General features: G+C 42.4%; 1 long non-coding RNA gene across 1 annotated transcript; it reads right to left on the reverse strand.

The window, feature by feature from the left end:
* Nucleotides 1-15,375: 15,375 nt before the first annotated feature.
* On the reverse strand, nucleotides 15,376-19,395 carry LOC131447921 (uncharacterized). The gene is made up of 5 exons (XR_009234101.1): nucleotides 19,322-19,395; nucleotides 19,124-19,191; nucleotides 17,648-17,838; nucleotides 15,581-15,647; nucleotides 15,376-15,480 (listed from the first exon to the last, which is right to left on the reverse strand). It is a non-coding gene; the product is annotated as an uncharacterized LOC131447921 (long non-coding RNA).
* Nucleotides 19,396-22,760: the final 3,365 nt, after the last annotated feature.

The following is a 22,760-nucleotide window of genomic DNA, read 5'->3' on the forward strand; positions in this document are numbered from 1 at the left end:
GTGATTAAATGCTACTTTGTCTGCACGCCAGCGTGTTTGATGGGTGTGTTCATGGCCCACGGCAACTTTACAGGCAGAATAAACACACCTGAGCACGTTTAGCTCGGCGATAACGATCTCACATTAAGACCTATTCTCAGTTTCTTTAAGTTGTGATGAGGAGATTCCTATAGCTCAAATACAATCATCCCGTTTGACTCCAAGCTTGTTGACTGTCAGTGTGCACGAAAATGATTTATTCCCACCCAGGCGCAGTTAAGGCCTCGCCATAATGTCTTTCTATCTGGACTTACAGGGGATAAGGACTTGGTGTGCTAAAATAATTGTTTGTGTATGGAGGATTGTATTAAGTGAAGTAGAAAATGTCACTGCGTCCATAGACAGTAAAATGATGTGGTCAAATCTGCATGAAGAGGGGAAAAATGTTCCACATGGAAAACAAAGAGGCTTCAGTGACAGTGTGGGCAGATGTCACCCCAATCAAATGTATAATTTCGTCTAAATGACAAACAGAAGGCCAACACAGGATTGAGCTTACCCACTTCACTGCATCCCGTTACCAGTCTTGGCATCGCGGCAAACGAGCAATCACCATAGAAATTCAGAACCAAACAAAGAGAAAAAAAAAGAACCACATATTGTGTTTTTTTGTTTTTTTTCTTGGCAACATTTTGCCTGATGATGCCCAGAGCATTGAGCAAAACAATGCCATCAAACCCATCTCCATGACGTGTCATGACAACCGCCGTTTTTTTGTTTTTTTTCTGCTTTTCCCCAGATGTCAAGTGTGCCCTCCAGCTTGTTTACAGCTCATAAGAAATTCAATCTCAAATCAAATCAAACCAAACAAGTAAAGCCATATCTGGCTCATCTGTGCGGTTTTTGCCCCGACGCTCTATTGTTGCTTTATTTGCTTTACCTAATGAGCAATGAAAATCACAGATGTGTTCAATGCCTTTCAAAAATGTGGAAACACCACGCGGACAGCTGCGGAGCTGCGACTGGGAACTTCGGGGACATTATAATGACACATGGTTGGTGGCGGTACTGGTTTTTCTCTGATGGGCTGACTCATTTCAACAGTGACTATAGCTCCCGAGGCTGTTTTTACACAAACCATAGAGAAGGAGAACATTGTGGTAATAACACACATTCAGAACCAATAAAATCACAAATGCATTTAAGTGAGCGAATACTATCCCACAGGAAGGATGCTTTTCCTCAGTGGTTGAATTATTAAAATGAGGACCTCGAGAACCTGGATAATACTGAGAAAATTTTAAACTATTAGTGACATCATAGACATAATATATTGTATTGTATAATACCACAGCTTCATATGCATTATGAATCAGAAGTAGAATGAGAGGATGCTAATGCGGAGTGAAAAATATTGTGCATTAATGAGGGCGGTGTACACTTAAATGCCCTCGTTGCTCGGCTGGAGGGCCGCCGGCGACGGGCCAGCGTGACCCACTTCTAATCAACAGCTGACCTACTTCTTCTGCTTGACCTGCCGAGGCAGAATGTCGAGCAGAGGGCTGTCGGCATCGCCGCGGCTGTTTTTGTTCACAGTTTTTCACTCTGCGTCCAAACGAGTGCTTCGCTGATAATTAGAACACAATGAGGGAGACAAAGTGGAAATAAATAAAAAAGGTTGTTCTGGTAAAAGCACAGCAGGGTCTGTGTAAATATTGTTTTTTTTTCTTTTTTCGCCGCTAGGCATGCGAAGCCAACACATACAGGGACTATAGATAAGCAGGGTTTATTGAAATAACTGTGGTTTATGACATTTATGGTATAAATGTGGAGATAGCAATCAAAAACACATTACTTTTCAGGGAAACTGGACTTTACTGTTACTATAACTGAATGTTTTGCAGAAAAATTTACGTGATGTAGAAAATGAACTGTATTTTTTTTTTTTAACAGGAGCTCAGAGAGTGTCATCCTGATTGTCCTGGTTCTGATTATTGCCACAAATAATCAAAGTATTAAAATGAAATAAAATGGGATTTGTTTAAACAGTGAATTCCTTTACTTTAGGTTAGTAAATACCAGCTTCTTCTTTTCTTGATGTTACATTAGTTTCCACTCTAACCAGGACTTCTTTACTTTAACTTCTTTAATTTTTCTTCCGGAACAGATTCTTAGCACTACAATGACAATCACAAATGTGTAAGTGGCTTTATTTAAAAGCATTTGCAAAATGAGTACGTGCAAGTGTAAATGCAAATGTTCTTTGCTCTTTCATTTATTGTATTTACCAATTACTGCAATAAAGTGAAACAAAGTGGGCGACAAAAGCCTCTTTCCACTTACTTGTCCCTGCAGTTTGTCCACATGAAGCAGTCGTTAAAAAAAAAGACTTTCACTCTTTTAACAAAACTTGCTTCCTTTGAAACATGCAGCTGTGTTATTTACCCAAAACACGCCATCGTTAAAAGAATAATACTTTGCCCAACAGCACTTTCGCAGCAGCAGTTACTGAATTTACAGTGAGCTGTGTGTTTTTTTTATTTTTTTTATTTAACAGATTATGTTCTTTCCTGTTATATTCTTCCAAGCAGGGTCAGAATTGAAACCAGCTATTTTCCAGTCTGGATCGTGCAATCATAATCTCCTCTTCCTACATGATAATCAAGTTAAGCTGCCCGTAAAACAGATATTGAAAGGCTTTATGTATTAGAACAGATTTCTTTTCTTCTTTTTTTTTTTTTTTAAAGTTTTTCCAGCGCCCCGTGATGACTGACACTTTGTTTATACTCCTCTGCAATCCATACTGCTGTCGTTTTAGACAACATGTCAGATCCTGCCGAGCGTTCACAACATCTGTGTCTAGTTATGCCGAATGCATGTATATTTAAAACGATCGGCACGTTTGACAGACAGCTGCTGGGAGCCACGCAAGTCTGTGCATTGTCTGCACGACTGACGTGCAGCTGAAAGTGTTTTGACGAGGACGTAACCTCTGCAGAGATGGATATCGCCAGCTCACAGTGTGTGGTGCGTCGCAGGCCCTCGTGAAGAAAGTGTGAAATGCAGAGTCATCAATCTGCGGTGACATTACTGATACTGATGAGAATATTGGTTTCAGATGTTTTTTTTTAAAGATGCACCGGAGGGACTCGGTTACTTGCAGAAACAGATTTGTGTCCGTGGTACAGAAGAAAGAGAAAAAGTGGAAAATAAAAGCAAAGTAAGGAATGTATCAAGTGTGTTGTTAGCATTAAAACAGCGGGCGGTGGGAAGATTGAGGCGGGAATTATTGTTCTCTGAAAAAAAGCATGTAATGCTGAGTAAACATGAGGCTGCCAAAGAAACATGAAACAAAGCACCTAATATGTAAGGAATTTACATACGTAATGTTTATGTGTTGTCTTGATATGGAGTCAGTGGTTGTTTGTCTCTACGTGGCCCTTAGTCCAAGGTGTGACCCTGCGTCCAAGGTGTGACCCTACCTATCGCCCTGGAAAAAAAGCAGTAGAAAATGGATGGATATACTTAATCCCCTGCATAAATAATGCCATTTTGCAGCATCTTGATTCGGTGAAAATACTTCAAATTTAAGTTTTTACATTTCAGTATTTATAATAATTGTAGTAATTGATGCGCTAATTTGCTTTAAAGATGTTGGTTGATTTAGTTTTCTCTTAGTTATGTATCCTACAAAAAAGATAATTATTGGATTGTAAGTAATAGTAATCATTGTATAATAATTACACAAATGTGTATTTGCTTCTTTGTTAGGAGATAAACACGAGGCTCATATCCACCTACAGTCAATTTAGAGCGTTCAATTTACCTAATCCCCACATTGCATGTTTTTGGACTGTGGGAGGAAACTTGAGAACCTGGAGAAAACCCACGTGCACGAACCTGTGTCTTCTTGCTGCAAAGGCAGCTAGTGCTCACTAATACACCAACTGTGTGCCCCTTATTTAGAGTATTTATGTAACACATAAAACTAGACTAAAATACTGTACTTTTGCACAGATTAATAAGGTCAGTGCATTCAGTGGATGGTGATTTATTTCCCCCCATTTCATCTCTATGCTGCACTGCTAAGCAACTAATGACTGATGCTTTATACTGTGTCACACATATAGACACAAGAGTAGTATTGATCTTTAAATCAAACCGTGCAAGAAAAAAAAGGCACATTTTCTATAAAAAAATCTAAAAAAGTAAACTATTTCTTTCAATCTTCAGCACATTAGTGTTGTGTTTTACCCTCCACACAAACTTAAAGAAAAGTATTGAAATGAACATGAAACGAACACATTATATGACTTAGTTCATTATTTTCTAATCATTTTTTTTAAGTTTGTCATGTTTTTTTTCCACATGCACTGTTTTGTTTCCGCTAACACACACGTGACTCTGTAATGCATGTTAGTGAGAGTGTATTTACAGGTACAGTGGTGCATTTGCAGCTGATGCCTCATGTGTGTGTGTGTGTGTAGTAGGAGATATGAAGACCGTCTCTCGGGTAGTGTGTTGTTGTGTGTGTGTGTTGCGTGCTGCTAAAGAGTTTATGTTATTCTGTCCCTCCTCTCTCCCTCGTTTACTGGCTATTCTGGGAAAATCCAAATTACAGTCTTTCACCGTGTGGTTGGCTTGTGTGGTTCCAAATTTGTACTTAACCTAACCCTCCTTCTCCCTCCCTTTCCCTCAGCCTTCCTTCACTTCCCCCATCTTCCTATACGTCCCGTACTCGAATGACACTTATCTCTGGGCTTCTCACTTTTTTCTATATGTTTTTAAAATAATCTCAATTTACTGCTGAATATACACTCCAAACACATGGAATCCTAAATGTCAGAATGATGACCTCGTCCATGCTCTTCTCTTTCCCCCCATCACACTGTATTTACTCTTGATTTTCTCTTCCCTCCACATATCTCGTCTTTTCCCCTTGTTGTTTTGTCACGGTGCCTGTTGCTGTGCGGACAGAAGTCCTGAGAAACCTCCATGTCTCCTCTAAAAACATATCCTCCCTGCGGCTTTACGCACCACTCAGTTGCACCCCCCCACCCCCCTATAATTACCACTTTAACCTATGGATCTGCTCCCCCCCCCCCCGCCCTCCTCCATTCACAAAACGCATATTTTTATCTCAGCGACAAGAGTTTTGCTTTTTTTGTGTCAGGATTTATGCAAATGCTCCTTTAGTGGCTCTCTTTGCTTACATAATTGCACAGCTCTATTCCTGATACCTGTTAAATGTAGTCTGATCTAAGTCTGTGCCTCTGAATGAGCGTGCTCGCGCACACGGGTCTGTGAAATATCAGACATGTAACGGGAACAGTCTCCGGATTAAAATGACAGAGTAGTGATTCAAACTCCGACACTGCACCTCTGAAATGGCTCGTCGCTCTGGTTTAATGTACCCTCAGAGGCCTTTTGACAGTACTTAAAATCATATCTGTGTATTTTTAACGTTTTAGTGAGTTCTGTTTTTATTTTCACCCTAAATGGTATGACATACAAGGCCGCCTCGAGCTGCCGCTAATGAGGAACTGCAAAGCAATTTGTTTGGTATATTCTTACAGATGTGGTTAAACATTGGAGCTTTCGAAAAAATCCAAATGAGAGCGCTGGAGTCGTCAAAGTGAGTCACCGCCGCTTTGATTTATTCTCCAGTATCTGCGATCGCATCTTCATCTCCTGTGTCAACACACAGCAGCTTGCCCTCAGCAGACTCCCCCCACTTGCCCTTCCACCTATTTTACAGTTCACCTAAAGTGTGTGTGTGTGTGTGTGTGTGTGTGTGTGTGTATGCATTAATGCATGATGACCCAGTTCAAGCCACTGCACTTTGATATGGAGCATCAGACTCAGGCACATAATCCAAAGATAGCACACAGAATCCGTATGACACGTTCTCACCGTTCGGGGGCAACTACACAAGAGAGGTTGTTATGTTTCAGGACAGATTAGTAAACTTTTTTTAGTTGGAAGACCTCGATGTGTGAAAGATTAAAGCTCAGGGACAAATCTGCTTTAATGTCTCTCTCGGCTCAAGTCTGTCATTTCCAGTTTCATGCTTTTCGGTCGGACTAAAAGGCGACTGGATCATTAACCATCCGAAGCGACCAGCTGCCTCACTCTTCCCCTCGTCCTTCCGTGGCCCCAGTCCACGTCTTCCGGGTTGTACTTGGCTACTGTTCACCACTTTTGTCTGCTTTCTGCTTGTGCATTCACCCTGTGTATGCTCATGTTGCAGGCTGGCGGAGAACGCATGACTCCTGCTCACCACTCACCCCTCTAATCCAGTGGAGGAGAAAAAAGGGGGAGAGGCTGCTTCAAGGCCAAGCCCTGTTGGTATGACCAAACGCTGTGTGACATTCTCAGCAGCATCTCTTCTGGCTCTGCATGACAACAACAGCGGTCAGTTGTTTTTTTTCCCTTTCTTTTCTTCCCTTCCTCCTTTCCTTCCTTTCTGGGCAGAAAAATGACAAGTTTGGTTTCCGTCGCATGGTTACACACGATAAATAAATAACACACAATAAATAAAATCTGCATATATACGCAAGCAGTGTTTTACTCCACAGCAGTGGAGTGGTGATGTGAGCTCTCATCATAGGTGGCACAGAGCTCGCCACAATGAGAAAAAGTGTGTCATCGTCAACTTCTATTTTTTCAGGCAATGCTGGGAAAAAAGACATTTAAGGTCATGCAATGCACATTACAGTAGACGTGAGATGCACGGTTTCAACCGCACCGTGTGTGTTCAGCATGGAAACAACTGAAACAAGAGCTTCTGTTGGCTGGATGGATAATCTCAGATCAGGAAGTGAAACCTTGAAATGCTCAACTTCAAATCCAGTTGTTCTTTTGTTCTTTTCTCTCGCTCTGATATTTTTTTAAACTAAAATTTCCACAACACTCACTAGTTTTGCTTCCAGAAGTCTGTCTTCCATCTCAAGACCCCCCCCCCATACCTTTAACCCTGTCTGCTTCTTGTTAAAATTTGTCCATCCCATCCCCTTTGCCTTTCCACACTTCCATCACTGCCTTTCTCTCCCATTTCTCCCTCTCCTTCCCCTGCTTTGCTTTGGTGAATAGGGGCTTTATCAGCCGGCCTGAATGGTGCAGGTCCAGTGGAAGCATGGACAATGGCTCCATCATCAGAGGGAAGCAGAGCCCATGAAAGAGGAACAAAGACCCCCAGCCCAAGAGGGGCCCAGCTCTGCACCTCACACCACCGCACAGAGAGACTCCACTGGCCCTGCATACTGTGTGTGTGTGTGTGTGTGTGTGTGTGTGTGTGAGTGCTCGGGGGGGGGGGAATGTGTGTATTCTTGTCTGTATAAGAAGGCAGGTGCTGCTCCTCAAGATTTCTGCATTATAGAAAGGACTTGGCTTTCAGGCTTCGTTTTCCTTCTGGAGCTATGCATCCATTATCTTCCCAAATCTGTGTCTGCGCGGCCTCCCGTGCGTTCACACCACGGCGTATCAAGCACATGTAAAAGTCTTCACTTATTCATCCGAGCACATCCAGAGAAACATGCCTGCTTGTCTTGCGCTTGTAACGTGATGATACATGCCCGTCATGAATATGCATGCACACTTATACGTACTGTCTCCTCGGGGAGAGTTGGAGTCTCTTTAAAAAACATGTTTGCACAGGGAACTCTGTTGTTGTGAGCGTGAGTGCAAGGCGAGTCCTATCTGCTGAGCAGGTTTTTCTCTTTAGAGCGACTGGACATGACAGAGGTGATAAAGATCTCATTTGTTTCTTCATTTGTCTTCATGGTTGAAGTCGTGAATACGGTGAACTCTTACATAGGATCTAATCATGATCTGAAAAAGTCAGTCTGATGGGAATGTTATTAGTTTTGCAGGTTTGGGCCAAAAACCAATGCATTAATGCTCGTTTTTTTAACCCAGGGCTTCCAGCTATAGAACATGATCCCACGATCCCAGGCAGGGCTCTGCATGATGGATGTATTTTTGTCAAAAATGAACTTTGATAGTTGAGCTGGGAGCCAACTTCAAATCATTATAAACACTGAGCATGAGCAAGCACGTCAACAAATATATCATTTTTACAAATAGATAAACTCCATTATGATCGAGGAGCTACATTTAATAAGTTGACCTTTTTGGGAAGATATAATTTGACTCCACTGAGCACAGTAAAGATGTCCAATAAGCAAACAAATTGCTGAATATTAATCCAGAGCAGCTCAGTGTCCTAAAACACCAATGAATAAGTAGCTTTGTTGCACTGCAGCCTGACCCCTGAGCTGAAACAGGACATGTGTGGGCCCAGGCTTGTATTACATTGATGAACAGTTTGAACCAGTACAGGGGATTGAACATGATTCAACATGAATCAGACTGAGCTTGAACTGCAGCACTGTTAAGTTGTGGGATTATGAATGGTTATGTGATCTTTGCTGATGACTGATGAGTGGACAAATGGCTGTCTCTGTAGTGATGCGCCGGGCTTGACAAAAGTGATATCTGTCCTTGGACGCTGTGTGTTTAAATTCAGTCTTTCAATCTCATATCTCTTTTGTTATGTTTTTTTGTTTGTTATCGCCTTACATTCAGCTATGTTTGTGCAGCCATCTCCTTCAGTCTCATGGTCGGCTTGAGTACTTTGAGTTTTCCCTTCACATTGCAGTTTATCCAGGCCACAATAGCTGGTAGGTTCCATTTGTGTGAGTTGTGGTGCTGCACAACAGAAATCCTTGACAATAACATTTAAAATGTTCTGCTAAAACCCCCAACACTGAGATGACGTTGCAGCCAAGACAGCTTGAAATTGGATTGCACATACAATCTGCATTTACAGGGTTAGCATCTAACGTGCTTTGGGCTGTATGGTATATTATGTCTGTGTCTATTATTATGACATAGGTTGTGTCAGTCAAGCAGGACATGTCTTTCCCTGTGACAAATTCCTGCTTTCCAACATCAGCGATTGCTGTAGCCCTTTATGGCTTTAAAGTCCAAAGGTACATTATAGCTCTTTATGGATTTCTCTGCGCTCATAAAAGAGGAATTTTTACTATATATATCCAATAACTACAGCTCCTGCTGTTGCTGCAGTGAGGGATTATTCTTCCTGGTCTGTTGATACTATGCAATCATATTTAATATTTGAGGGGAGTTGAGGTCGTATTCATTAGCTGACCTTAATGGGCTGAGCGCTACTCGTATATTGGAGCACATTAATGTCTATTATGCAACTAAAGACCTCTTGTGACCTTGTGTGAATTATACACTTTATTCAGAGGTTTAGAGGTCACTCAAGGCTTCTCCCTCGCTCGTATCATAACAGTGAAAGGTGCACATTATGTGCAGCATATTGCATATACAGAGCCTGGTTACTTGTGCATGTGTTCTGCACCATAAATATTAAGTTGTTTTTTGGTTTCTTTTCATTTCTGTGCTCCCAAAATGTCCGTTTGAGCCTAGACGTTGTGGTGTGGTGGAAAATGTTTGGGCACCAGCTCCAGCCAGAGGTTGTTCTATTTCTGAAGACAGACAGGATATTGGGTATATTATGCCGCCCACAGAACAGGACAGATGCAATCGACCTCTGACCTCAGGACATTTCGAGTCATTATCCCAGAGCTTAAGAGCAGGAGCTAATCCGTGCTATGTTTACCTCACAACTGGAACAACAGCTGGATGGTCTGTTTGCAGCCTCTCCTGAACCTCTCTGTGGGCTCATACATATGGATACTATCTGGGATCATGTGCCCTCATTTGGTTTTCCACCAATAGGCTTCCAGCAGGCATTAGTGCACATATAGTGAGCTATGTTCATCTCAAGGGATATGGAGGGGCTCAGCCCAGACTCCTGCTCTAAATCATCCCGTTGCTATTGGCAAATTTCAGTATCCAGGGGAAAATACGTATTAGTGAAGGATTATTCGGCATCCATGTCAGCCACTGGGGGAGTGGACACTCCTGGTGCTGGTGATCTGCTATTAATGGGCTGATGATCTTTGGACAGCAGAGGGTGTTACCTGAAGCAGTGGGTTACAGGCACGTAGAGAGCAGAGTAAAAACCATATGAAATTAATTCACACATGATTCACAACAAAGTTAATGGTTAGTTAGTGGTAATGGTTAGTTAGTGGTAATGGTTAGTGGTGGTAATGTCCTGATTACTTAAAACATTTCTTAGACACTCTTTAGCGTGCATGATCAATGATACGTACGCTATGTGTTGTTGGGTTAGATAAGGTTGACTCATCTGTATGCTATGTGAAACATTTAAATATAAACAGCTACATTCAAACTATTGTCAAATGACTTCTCGGTGTTTCTTAGTATAACAGTGTTTAGATGTTTTATCCCCGAAGCAACATTCTCTCACTGCACACAGGAAGTGAGTTGTTTTTTTGGCCAGACAGACTGAGGCAAGAGCAACATTGCACAAGTAAAATGAGACAAGTTAGAGTATGACTGAAAACACAAAGAAGTGAATTAATTAAGAATTTCAAAAGTGCTCAAAAAAACCTGATCGTTAGCCAGTTTGATGGGATAATTGCTTCTTCCCTCCGCCTGCCCCTGTGCTGCACAAAAGCCGAGTTTCCATCATGGTGCAGTTTGGTACGGTACAGTACGGTTTGAAACACTGAAGCCCTTGGTCAGGCTTGTGTTTCCACTGAGAACAGTTCCATTATTAGATAGATCTAGCTCCACCCATACCGTACCACACACTCTGGTACCCCAAGGGAAGGGTACCAAAAAATGGAACGGTTTGAGACAAGTCCATCCATCCATCTTCACGTCCACATGAGGGTCACAAGGGGCAAATCTTAGCCGATATAAGGCGAGAGGCGGGGGTACACCCTGGACAGACATACATAGGAAAACAACCACCCACTCCCACACACAGTGTCCAGTTTACCTAATCCCCATATTGCATGTTTTTGGACTGTGGGAGTAAGCCGGAGAACCCAGAGATATCCCACACACACACGGGGAGAACATGAACCCAGGTCTTCTTGCTGCAAAGGCAAGCGTGCTAACCACTACACCAACCGTGTGGCCAGTTATTTTGGTGCTGACCTACTGAACCGTTCCACTTGGTGGAAACACATCAAAATGCTCCCTCAGTCAGGTCTGGTCTGATAGTATTGCTTGACAGAGGTAATTTTCAGATGAAGAACGCAGCACACAAAATAATCCATTCCATTATTTCTGTTTATATAGACCAAAGATAATAAAGCAGAATAAAAACATTGACAACCAAGTTCACCAAAAGTAGCACACTGCAGCTTTGAGTCAATCATTGTACACCTACGATCTACGTCTGCTGTGCCAGAATCGCCTGGATTCAAGCCACAGTGTCAGTCTGCTGCCTGTGACACTGATGAGAGCGACTGTTTTGCAGACAAACCTGTACGTACAGCCTTCAAACTCATTCGTGTGAACTAAGTAAGTTTAGTTTTTTTGCTCTGCTTTCGTGGAGTTCAAGACAGAAACAGTGAGCAGTCGTAGAATTGTTTTGGAAGTCACCCTGCTTAACGCCAGCTTATCGTTTAAAACGTCTGTTGTGAGCCTGAGGATATTGGAAAATTTCCATTTACCAAATTGTAAATGCCCGATGGTGAGTCACTGACATGCGAGTGAGTCCTCTCATGTACACAATAAACACATGATCATGAGCTGCTCCCTCTGTGGGTGGGGGAAATCAGTATGACAAATTCACCTCAAAAACACAGTCGATGACACAGTGCAGGGCGAGGAGGGATGCTTTGAGATGTAAATCTAAGACACAGCGTTATTTTCCTTTCTTTGCCAAAACTAACTCTAATTAAGTGATAATGATGAAAGTAAGAGGACTCATAAGTCGAGGGGTTGGGGGGTTTATTTTTTGTTCCGTTCCACTGAGGTCTGACTTCAGCTGAGCGCGGATTGCGTAACATCTCGGCTACGACAGGTGAACCGTGCAGCTCTGTTGCAACTTGTTTTTCGTTCTGTTGAATAACTACTGCCTTCAGCATGTATCCACATGTGCACACAGACACACGCACACACACACACTTACACAACTGCACTCAACAAATGAGTCCTCGCCGACACTAACACAGACCACATGTGTCACTTTTACTCATCCCGAGTCTTCTTCATTTAAAATTCCACTCACAGTTTTTCCACTTCACACCCCACAAAGTGCAGCAGATGTAAGTTTTTAGCTCCACTCGACATAATCGCTGCTGTTGCATAATCATAACATATCCTGTTGGCCTTAGAGGGCGTTTTGTTACGTGTATATATATATATAAACATATATGTATACGTATATGGGCAGAGATCATAACAGGGAATGTCCTTCTTACAGGCCATTAGTAGTGGACAAAAGGCCAGCAAAGGTCTTTTAATGGCTCTCTACATCGAGGTTTACACTTGAAAAATGTGCTCAAATTCTCGTTAATTGGGTGCGTCTGTGGATATGAGCATCAGTGTCATGGGGATAAACTGAGGCTATGCCTCCAGGTCATTAGTGTCCGTCTGCGCTGACTGTTATGTTCATTCTGGGACCTTGATGCCACAGCGGGAGTGAGCTTTGTTCTGGGTCATTTGAAGGGTAATGAACAAAATAGCCCCGTGTTTTTCTCTGAACGCTGTCTTTTGTTTAAATCACATTAGACAAATAATGAATGGGAAATACTTAAAGATCCTTGTCGAGCCTCACAAAAGTGAAATAAACTATGATGGGGTTAAAAGAGGAAAAAAAAGAGAGATGCATTAGAGTTTGCCGGTGCGGTAATTTCTTTTTAAGATCAATTCATCTTTAAAATGACTTTCTGAGAAGCCACTTTTTCCAGTATAATAGTTGCTTATGCTTTCAAGATGGAAAAACCAAAAAAAACTTAATTGTTTTCAGTGAGATGAAAAATACCTGCATGCACAAATAACTGGATTTTCTAATTGTATGAAGGTATCACATTCATTTTCTAAATTAAACCCTCGCTGTTCCTCATGAAATACGATTTGGGTTCTCTGTTCTTCCATCGTGTTATTTCCAGAACTGTTGCCATTGTACTTTTGTACATTTACATTTCTGAAGTCATGAGGAAGGGGTTGGTGGTCAAGTGGTCAAGTGACAGACCGCAGTTTAAGACCAAAAGTCTGAGGGTTTGTTTTTGGATTGTGGACGTGCTCTGGCGACATTCTGGTGACTTTTTATGGAGAGTATCCTGGGACACTGTTACATCCTGGACACAACATCAAGGCACTCTTGACAACTTCCAAGAAAACCACCCACAGACACAACACAAACAATTTGAAAGGATTCCTAAACAACACAAAACAAAGCAGGATATCTGTTGGCAGTGTGGCTGTGCATGAAAAACACTATCATGTTGATATGCACATCTGTACACGTGAAAAAAAAGTTACACTTTTGTTTGAAGGTAGTGCTGGAGATCCCGAAAAACCTCTTTGAGCAGGCTAGATTTTGAATTTAAAAGTCCAAGCCCCTTTTCTTCAGACTTCCCTGCAAAGCTCTGTCTGCAGAACACAGGGAACGCACAACCAACACGGATTCACGAGTAACTTTCGGTACTTTTCGGTCACGCTAAGCTTTTTGGATACTTCAAAATGACAAAAAAAAAATCACACCTTGATGATGAAAAACAAAAAACAAAAAAAAGCATAAAGTGAACATACCCGGTGTCCATTTGGAGCAGTGCCACCATGTCATCACTTTGCAGCTCTTTCAGGTTCTTTCAGTTGTCGCCACCGTTGAGGTCTTGGACCGCTCTGCATCAGATCAGCCTTTTTCTTGGCAGCAGCTTTCCCAAAAAAAACAAAAGACAAAAATCTTTCATTTGCGACCAGCATCTGTTATTGGCACCTTTTCTGCCATAACGTTGCCGCAACTGTCTGGTTGGATTTAGCAAGCTAGCATAGGCTCTGGCGTGGTCTTCTGAGCATGTGCGATTAGTGCACGTTCCATATGACTGGGTGGTGTTTTTACAGGCCTTTTTCATTTTTGTGACAATGCATTAATGAATCGGTGAAAAAGGATCTCCCACCCTACCTTTAATTAACATCTATCCCATCACACAACCATTCACTCTCACACCTATGGTCAATTTAAAGTGTCCAATTGACCTTATCCCTATATTGCATGTTTGACCGGGTTTAAATAAACATGAGCTCATAGCTTGGCAACTGGGTCGTTATATTGCTGAACCATCTACTGTGTTCTGTTGGCAAGTGATAAAAATCATATACGTATTGAAAGAAAGGGTGAGGACATATCTGACGCAGCTGTATCAATGCTCAGTGGAGAGGATTGGGGTTACGATGTCCTTTAATGGGTATTAATATGGATATGACACATAAAACATGCTGTGACTTGCAGCCAAGCAGAGAAACCAGGCCAAGAAAGCCACAGGCAGCCTTTACCGATAAGCCGGGTTGATCAGTGTTTGTGGAGCGTTTAATGTACCAAATGATGCCTGCATGGCACACTCCAGTGAACATACGAGGCAGCAACCTACAACAGCACGTTGTTTTGGTTTAAGGGCCTGCAACCCACTGCATGCTATGTGCCCAGCGGAGCTGCCCGAACACAAGGGAGCGTTAAGCAGATGCAGAAGCAGATATTTCCCCCCACAAGAGTTAGTGGAGACGCCAAGCAAAGTCACTCGTATTTATGGAGGAATTAGTGTTGTAGTGTTTGACCTGCCCGCATGAAACGAACATACTGCGCTCTAGTTTCACACGTCAGTCGTGGCGTTTGACAACAGATTTATCAATGATTCTCAAGATAAAGAAGAAGAGGTAGAAGCAGTAACGTACAAGACAACAGTCTTGACTTCACTGTGACTTCAAGACAGATAAATAATGAGATCATTTGTGAAACTTACCACTGAAAAGTAAAACATTGGAGTTGATCGGTGATCAGAAAGTGCAGGTTTGTGGTTCACTGTGGCTCTGCTTCAGTTGCTTTTTACCAGAAAAGTTTCTTTCAGTCCTTGTCTGAAACACATGAAGGCGGGAGTTTGATTAGACACAGGTGCGGCTCTGCTGCTTTCCTCCCAACAGTCACACTGTGTTCACATCATACTGCATTTTCTGGAAATAGAAGCAGCCAGCCAGGGAGCAAATATTCAATATTGAATTAATTGACACATGTAAAGACTGCACACTCTGCAAATATACCACCAGATGTTGCCAGTCCACCTTTATACCCACTGTAAAAAACAACAACAACACTGTTTCATAAGCATTTACAAGTATTCACATCATTGTTTGTTATGTAATGCACTGAATCTCATGTGCCGTGTGAAGGCATTTGGCTGATTGTGATATTCATGCTCCAGAAGTATAAATAGATTTGTGTTATCAGTGGGAAAGACAATAGAAATACTGACAAGATATGAACACAGAAGTCATGAATACTCTCGAAATCAGTTTCAGTGTTTCCGTGTATTCTCACGTGAAACCGACCTGTCCTCCTGACTTTGCATCAAAGTCTGAAACCGAAACCTGGAAAAAAGACCAAGAAAAGATTTGTCGGCATTTATAAAAATGAAGACTTTGTCGATATGACATTTGAGGAAATATTCCCCCGGGTGAGTCATGATACCTTGTGACATCTGAAGTGAAGTGGATCTGGCACATGCTCACTCAAGGTACAAGATGGCAAACTTAACCTTAAAAAAAAGAAAAGGAATAAGAATAATGATAATAATAATAATAATAATAATAATAATAATAACAATACCCCGTCAGTTTAGCAGCTAAAATGTCCACAACTGCATATGACACAACCAACGCGTGCATGACACATACATTCATATTAGTCAACATGTCTAACATCATATTACAGACAGACATTTTGAGTAATGCTAGCAACACAGGGATGACTCAGCACTTCAGTCCAGACTGAAAGATCTCATCAGATATTAAATGGATTGTCATAAATGTTTGGTCTCAGATGCCCAGAGTCTGTCTTATTCCACCATATGGCTCAAAAACTATTCATTGGCATGAAATTTGGCTCAGACATTAGTGTTTGTTTATGGTGACACTTTCATTTCCACCACCATCGTCAGGTTTATGATCAGATATCTGCAAAATAAATGGCCTTTCAATCACTTCCTCACAGAATCCAGACTGCAAACTCTTATTTTAGTATTTATTTGTTTAGTATTTATTTTAAGGTCTCGCCAAAATCTGAAATCTTTTCATCCCGTCATGAAACTGATATCACATTTTCTGTTCGACACTTGAGAAGACAACAAACTCTGGTCAAAGATCAGGAGTGGTGTTCACAAAAGTCACTCACTTTGAACCAGACAAGACACCACGTCTTTGTAGCTTTCTAGTAAACTCTTAATACCGCTTTGATTCATGTTAGTCTGAAACATCCCGACTCGTCTAACCCGACAGAAATACTCCTGTCACAAGGTCTTTTTTTGGAGACAAGCATTAGCTATTCCTGGGCTTAAGTTTGACCAGATGCAGAAAATGTGGGCACATGTACACACACACACACACACACACGCCTGCTTGTATGTGCGTCCCCCAGCTGTTGAGTGCTGTGCAGATGTAGTTACCAGAAATGAGGGATTACAGCTAAATCTAGAGGAAAGGGTGAAGGAGGCGGAGGAGGAGGATGAGGAGGAGGAGGGAAGGGGGCGTGTGACTGGGCGACAGTGCAGAGACTGCAGGGATGGTGCGACGGTCTAACATGAAGACAAAGGTCAAGAGGGGATGGAGGAAATGCAGCCTGATGATAGGAAGATTAGACATGAGAGAATATGGGAGAAAGTAAAACAGAAACAAATTCACTGATTTCTTCGACTTCTTCGACACACTGGGAAGAGTCAGGACGCGTTTGTGCACAGGAACAGTGAAGCTTACAGCAGGGTTTAAATGCAGAAGAATATTAAAGACTTAGAGCAGAATTGTTTACATTGCTGCAAAAAAAAAGGTAACCTGAGCGTATATTTGCTGATCTGTTTATGTTAATACCTCAACGAGGGAAATAAAAGCTGTGCCCTTTTGCATACTGAGACGTAAACCTGCATTCCCTCCAGCCAAGTGTTACAGTCAAATCCTGCCCTCTTTAATATTGGAAATATTTCACACACACACACACACACTGTTGCTGCTACAGAGCGAGGCTGGTACAGATGGCAAATGTGCCCTGTTTGATATTCTGTGATAAGTTTCCTCCACATGTCAACACATTAGCCAACTGATCTGGAGAGGATTGGCAAGAGCCCAAATTAATGTGCGCAAAAGCAAAGCCCTCCAGGAAGCTTAACACTGTTCTAATTAAAATGCACATTCACATTTCCCTGCCTCTCTTAACAACATGTCCAAGAAAGTCCGTCTCATAAAACCTTGAATTAGTGGGCCGTCATTGTGAAACTCCAAGTTTTTATTTCATTTACCGCCATTATGAATATTCAGCATTTGCAAGTTTCTGCCTATTTCAAGACAGCATTACTGTTCTCGCTCTCAGACTCACATTTAGATTTTCAGACTACTTCTGTTGCTCTGAGGGTCAATTATCAGCACAAAGGAACTGTTAATGAGTTTGCATCGCCGACCTCCCTGATCCATCTCACCCCGAGTGCTGCACGAATCACATCAGCAACGCTGAAACGTAATAAACTAAAAGCAGACGAATCACACTTCTTACCTCCCCTGATAGCTTGCTAGTTGGACCGTCGTGTCATGATCTCCTGCCATGTCAGTGTCCTGGCGTCATATGTGTCCTGGAGGATTATATGATGCCACTTTGATTCCAAAGCATCTCCTTCATTTCATCTCAGAGGAAAAACTCCACCACCTGGTTCAGTTTCCGAGGAGGAGAGGAGGAGAGCGAAGTCGCTGTGATATGAAAGCGGAAGGAAAACCAAGTCAAATGAAGAGGTGAGGTTAGGATGCATTCACAACAAGAGACAACTGAGGTCATGAGGCTTTACTTTGTTTGACTCAATCAACTGAGTCTCACGCACACGTTTGTATAGCATTGGTAGTGAGGATATTCATAGACATAATAAATTCTCTAGCCCCTTATCATAACCTAAATCATCATAACCTTTAACCTAATTCTAACCCTAACCCTAAAACCAGGTTCTAACCCTGAAAAAGCCCTACATTTTAGGGGTGTGAGAATGTGAGGATCAGCCAAATTGTCCTCACTGTCCAGAAATGTCGTCACTTCCTTTGGTATATAAGTGTTTTGGTCCTCACAAAGCTACCCATACAAGAAGACACACACACACATGCATGTATTCTATGTAAATGCAACAACACACACATGCCTTGTATGTGTAAATGTACTTGGAAATAAATTCTGATTCTTATTCTTAACGTGTCAATTATTTAGTGTGACCTACTCATACACTTGAACAATAGCACGGCCCTGACTCTCTTAAACCATGAATGTTAGTGGCTTACTTGTGACTTATACGTACAAATCTCATATTTGTCTGTTTCATGTGAAACTTGGCCCACTAAAGCCTCATTTGTTAACTTATAGCCGCTGACAGGCAGCAGATCTCACTACAGGGAACTATTGAACTCCTGCGTTGATATATTTCATATACAAATCACATCAAATCCAGACTGCATTTAAAGCAGTGCAGTAAATACAGCAGGTGCAGTGCAGAAAGAAAACAACAACATGCTCTCTGAGCTCAGTGCCCAGGAGAGCAAACACATTAGCAAGCTGTTCACAGGTTAACACAGGAATAAACTCCATTTTTTATGTAAAACAGAAATAGTTTTTTTTAATACAGTCATCAGCCCTGGACCAATAATCCTGAAAAGCTGGGAAAAAGCGTTGGTACAGTAGGTCAGCTTATCCTTTCAAGCGTTACATAAGGCACAATATTCTATTTTTATGTGGCTCCTCGTGGCCTTAGATGCCTGTTGCCTCGTTGTTGTTATTAGTGACTGTCCCTGTGCTGCCTCACTGCTGCCGCTAAGCATGAATCAAACAAGGATTGCAACAATGCCTTGCTTAACTCCCCGAGAGGGCAGATATTACATGTTAGTCCTGGTGCACTTCAGCAGATTAACCCACAATTCAGTCCTGCGTAGACGAAACAAAATCCATATGAACCACATATTACATAAATCTTATATGTGTATATATAGACTTACTTACTTAGTAAAAGCATTCATTTGTCTTTTTCACCAGCAAAGTCCCACAGTGAACAAAAGCTTTGGCGACACCTATGGGCGGAAAAGAGACAGTATTGGTTACACAGTGTTTGTACTGCAGATGTTTCCCATGCTGCCATGGTTTTGTCTCGAAAGAGTGGAACGAAAACTCTGTGAACGCATCTGAACACTGAAGCCTCACCTCTTTACACGTGAATCCAACTCCTGCGTGATTGCTCCTAATATAACAAGGTATGCTGCTGCGTCCTGGGACGCCTGGGAAGAGAGGACAGCGTGTGGAGAGAGGCTTCCAAAACATGCCAGGAGATAATACAAAGGAAAAACAAAAGGGGAGATGTGGAATGCAGATAAGACATAATAAATATTAGAATTAGACTTTAAAAAAAAATATCATTAACAAAGCGAGTACAGATAGAGGCGGTGTGTGGACCGCAGAGTGCTCGAGGATAAAGTAACGACAATCTCTGCACCAGTGGGAATGGATTGTGAAATAAGCCTTTTTGTGTCCACAGCTGTGACAGTATTTCAAATGTGGTTGTCATACTTCATGTTGATCAGGTTGGCCATTAATCATATGGGTGGTGTCCCAATCCCTGTCTGTACGTCTAGGAAAATGGTTAAATTGCTTTGGTGATAACAAAATCTCTTCCGGATTATGCAAATTGGACACTTTTTTAAATTGATCGTTGGTGTGAGTGTGAGTGTGAGCGGTTGTTTGTCTCTATGTGACCCTGGGATTGGCACCAGCGCCCCCTGTGACCCTCATGTGGAGGATAAAGTGGTAGAAGAAGGACAGACTGATGCATGGATGAAATCTCTTTCTCACTTTGCTTTAATTCAAAGTAAAATATGAAGGAAGAAATAAATAAATGCACAATGATTATGAGATTGTTTCCTGGTTAGAGGCATTTTAATAAGGCACAAGTCATTTTTATGACTCCCAACCTGGCGTTGGGGATTTCCAAGGAACACTTGAAGGCAGCACTTGTCTCAGTGATTGTCTCGCTGATGTTGTGAGCTTTAACAAGTTCTCCAAGGAGGAAGCATCTGTTTTATTGTGCGGGCCAGACGGTGCAGCCTGTCAGGGGAATTCTTCTCGACGACACAGGCGTCCTCGCGCTACAGATGGCTTATCTCACAGTAAATGATTCAGAAAATCTGAATTTGTCTCCAACCATAGAAGAGGTCATCTGCTTTGGTTAATGGAACGTCTTGCTTGGTTGCAGACCCCCCCCACCCCCCGGGTAGCAACGTGTGACACAGTGTCAGCGGCTCAGGAAGAAAGCCATGTCTAATCCACAAGCAACGTCGCTGCCGAGCTGCTCATTTAAATAGTAAACAGACCAATTAATGTTTCATTCAGGAACATAAGCCTTTCCAGGCAGGAACTTAATGTATAAAGCTGTTAATTCTCTTGCATGACGAAGCAGAGATGTCCTCCCTGCTAAAAAAAGAAAGCAGGCCCATTTCCTGCAAAATGATGGTTTAAGTTGTCAGCTCAGGCCTGGGAGCAGAAGCTAAAACCCCTCCACTGTTCCTTGGTGTCAAAACACTTGAAACGTTTATGTGCAAGTCCAAACCTATAAGCAGGCAAGGCACTTTAAGCCAAGACCTAATGTAATGCTCAGCAATTATCTGTCAGTCAGCTTAATGCACAAATGTCAGCCCAAATCAGGAGCCGCTGCCTCACAGGGGCGTCCAACAGCTGTGAAACACACACATTAATGCACCTGATCACTTCATTGGCTGAGTGCAACTCACATTATGTTATGAGTAAGTCGTCAGTCACGTCAAATGTATTTTATTAACTTTGAACATGTCTTTGTTACGTCCCTCCACACACACACACACACACACAGACAATTTCAAGCGTGATGTGTGACACCAAAGACAGAACCTCCTCTGCCCCATCAGAGACGTGTCCCTTCCCATTGTCGGCTCCTTTCTGTGCTGCGTACGGAGATTAGCAAGAAGCTGACGGGGCAAAGGGGAAGGAGAGGGACGTGGAGAGACCGAGGCAGACAGATCAGACAGATTTGTGGAGACATGAATGGCTTGCAGGTGTTTTTTATGTCTGTTCTGTGGAGGGAAAGTGAGACGGATAGAGTGTGAGATGTGCAGCCGTGACTTTACCCCCATGCTGTCATTATGTTTTATAGCAGGAGGGTTAGTCAATCCGAAGCGAAATGGTGATAGTTTTACACAAAGAATATGTGGATCATGATTACTGTCGACCTTTCTGCGCGGAGTTTGCATGTTCTCCCCCGTGTGTGGGAGGGGTTTTCTCCAGGGTCACAGTCCAATCACAAGATTTGGGGGATTAAGTCAACTGGACACTCTAAATTGACCGTAGGTGTGAATGGTTACATTTACACTACATTTTCATTTAAGCATTTAGCAGACGCTTTTATCCAAAGCGACTTACAAAAGAGGAATAAGCTACATGGGAGAAGTCTTGCAAAGAAATCCACTCGAGAGTGCAGAAGTGGATCCAAGTGCAGAAGGAGATCGAGCGTGTCGTTCTGGTTGCGCTCGGTTGGTCAAAAAGAGTCTGGATTGTCTTGAGCGGGGTGTTGGCACCACCAGACGACAATCCTTTGATGACCGGAGTAGTCGAGGGGGTAACATGAGCCTTTATGAGAGCGTTTAAGTAGGTGGGAGCAGACCCATGAAGCACTTTGTAGGCTAGCTTCAGTGACTTGAACCTGACATGTGCCCTTTTAGGCTGATTGAAGGCCAGACGTGCCGCCGCATCCGGGACCATCTGTAGTGGTTTCACAGCACAGGTCGGGGGGGCCTGTTAGCAGAGCGTTGCAATAGTCGAGGCGGGAGATGACCACGCTCTATGTCAGCTGCGATTGGCACCAGCGACCCTCATATGGAGGATACAGCGGTAGAAGATGGGCCGGTGAAGATGAAGTAGAAGATGGGCCCCCAACCACTCACCGGGTTGGGGGGTTTTGGTTTTATGCAAATGTAAAAGAACACACAAAAGTAAATTTGAAAAAAAGTTTTTAATTGGCGTTGTTTTTAATCATTCTTGGATCAATTTACAGGTGTTGTCTTTTCTTTTTCTTTTTTAAATCACTATTGTTCTTTCTAGTCAAAGGTAAACACATTTCTTGTGGTTGTCTTCAACGTCAGTAAATGCTTTTCATCCACTTCCCAAGAATTCCATAAGGTAAACTAACATTACAATATAGCACATTCTCTCAGACACACTTGCATATTCAGATCCTACAAACGACTCCTTTATGGGTCCAAAAATGTCTAAATGCCACATACTTGAAAAGCGCGGACAAACACATTCTACATACATACGCACACAAATGTGCACACATATGTTTTATTCTCTCGCTCTCTGTCTATCTGTCTCTCTCTCACACACACACACACACACACACACACACACTCACACACATAAGTGCACACACACACGCACATTCCATAAATGGCATGTATCATAAATATACATTACAATGCAGACGCCTTCATTTCACAAGTGCAGCACTTGAAAAGTGCCGCCCTTCCATCGCCATCGCCTCTGTCTGTCTGTCTGTCTGTCTGTCTGTCTGTGCATTCACAGTTGGGTTATGACATGGTCGTCAGCAACATGATCT

The sequence above is a fragment of the Solea solea genome, chromosome 20, assembly GCF_958295425.1.
Source record: "Solea solea chromosome 20, fSolSol10.1, whole genome shotgun sequence".
Taxonomy (NCBI): Eukaryota; Metazoa; Chordata; class Actinopteri; order Pleuronectiformes; family Soleidae; genus Solea; species Solea solea.